This window comes from Otolemur garnettii, unplaced genomic scaffold (genome assembly GCF_000181295.1).
Source record: "Otolemur garnettii isolate 467f Iridium unplaced genomic scaffold, OtoGar3 scaffold00011, whole genome shotgun sequence".
Lineage (NCBI taxonomy): Eukaryota > Metazoa > Chordata > Mammalia > Primates > Galagidae > Otolemur > Otolemur garnettii.
The window spans coordinates 4455215-4456939 of NW_003852406.1; the positions used below are offsets into that span (position 1 = coordinate 4455215).

Below are 1725 nucleotides of genomic sequence, written 5' to 3' on the forward strand. Positions count from 1 at the left end.
CGTGGCTGGCGCCTTAGCCGGTTGAGCTATAGGCGCCGAGCCAACAAATAGTTCTTGAATGCCAACCATGAGTCATGCGCCATGAATACCATGCTCGTTTAAAAATATGTATTCCTATTGAAAATGGAAAATCATGTGTGGATCCTGGTACCTAGTATGCCAGTAATAAGTCCAAAGTGAAAATGAAAGGAATATTCTGGGAAATACAATTATTTCTAACACTTCGTCCTACAATAGATCCAAGGAGACTTTTGACCCTTTCCCATCTCTCCAGCAGATGCAATTTGACTATAAATGAGACTCTTTGTCTCTTCATTTCTCTAAAAAATAAAAAAATATAATCCCAGCTCCCGTGAAGCTTTAAGTCTAGTGCAAGAGGTAGACAGTCTTTAAACAGCATTTTCATTATATTTGTGTATTTTCATTACAACTGCATCAAAGGCTCTAAAGGAAGGAACCTAGTTCCATGAGACCTTATTAAAAAGGATTCTGTTTGGGACTTAGGCTCAGGGAATGCTTCTCTAGGAAGTAACTGAAGGTCAAATAGGAGTTAACTTGTGAACATGAGAGGCGGCACGTAGAAAAGGATGTGTGGAGTATCCAGGCAACTGCAACAAGGGCAGTGTGGCTGGCAGGGAAAGAGACAGCAGAGAGAAGAGGCTGGGGAGGGGGACCCGGGCCAGACCATGCAGAGCATATGAGCCACAAATGGGTTCTGACCTTTATTGGGACAGCCCCGGGAAAACACAGGATTTAAAGCAAAGGAGTTACATGATCCGATTTTTAAAAAGATTACACTTGGCTCAGCGTCCATAGCACAGTGATTAGGGTGCCAGCCATATACACCGAGGTTGGTGGGTTCGAACCCAGCCCTGGACAGCTAAACAACAATGACAACTGCCACAAAAGAAAAATAGCTGGGCATTGTGGCAGGCTTCTGTAGTCCCAGCTACTGTGGAGGCTGAGGCAAGAGAACTGCTTAAGTCCGAGAATTAGAGATTGCTGTGAGCTGTGATGCCATAGCTCTCTACCGAGGGCAACATAGTAAGATTCTGTCTAAAAAATAAAAGAAAGAAAGAAAGAAAGATAATGTACCAGTTGGAAGGTGAGAGAAAAAGGCTGCTTGGACTGGATTGTGGCAGTAGAGAGAGAAATGTACAAATTTAGGATATGTTTTGAACATAAGGGTCATCAAAGCTACTAGTGGAATGAATGAGTGAAAGAAGGAAGAAGCAAGAACAGCTCTTATATTTTTGTCTAGTTCACTCAAGAGAGAATGGGCCATTTGCTCAGATGAGGAACACCAAACGCAGATCAAGTCTCAAAGGAAGAATCTAGTGTACCCATTCAGACAGCCCTTGAATTGTCATCGAGGAATTCCCAAGTGTGACTGCTCTGCTATACGTTAGGAATTCTGACAGGCTTTCCTGTGTGCTGGCACTAACCCTCCTGGTAGATAATGTGAAATGATATCTCTCTTTGCTGAAAGGCAGTTTTGTGTGGAGAGACTTAAGAGAACTTACAAAAGTGAACTTGGCCAGGGCAGGAACCTAGAAATTCCCTATTTTCCCCCTAAGCAGGAGCCAAAGTCTTCAAGTGGTTTTCCTCAAGGTAGAGCACCTTTTTCTAAGCCCCAGTGGCCTTTCCGTATGACTAGAGTATACACACCCAGAAATGGGTTTGAACCTGTAGGATCTTGCAAACAAGGAGGGCCCCAGTGGCCTT

The 1725-nt window shown here is 43.7% G+C and overlaps 1 protein-coding gene across 1 annotated transcript in view; it reads left to right on the forward strand.

The window, feature by feature from the left end:
• Positions 1-1725, forward strand: part of SCG3 (secretogranin III) — a 47995-nt gene that overhangs the window by 10351 nt on the left and 35919 nt on the right. The gene's annotated exons all lie outside the window — the stretch shown is intronic.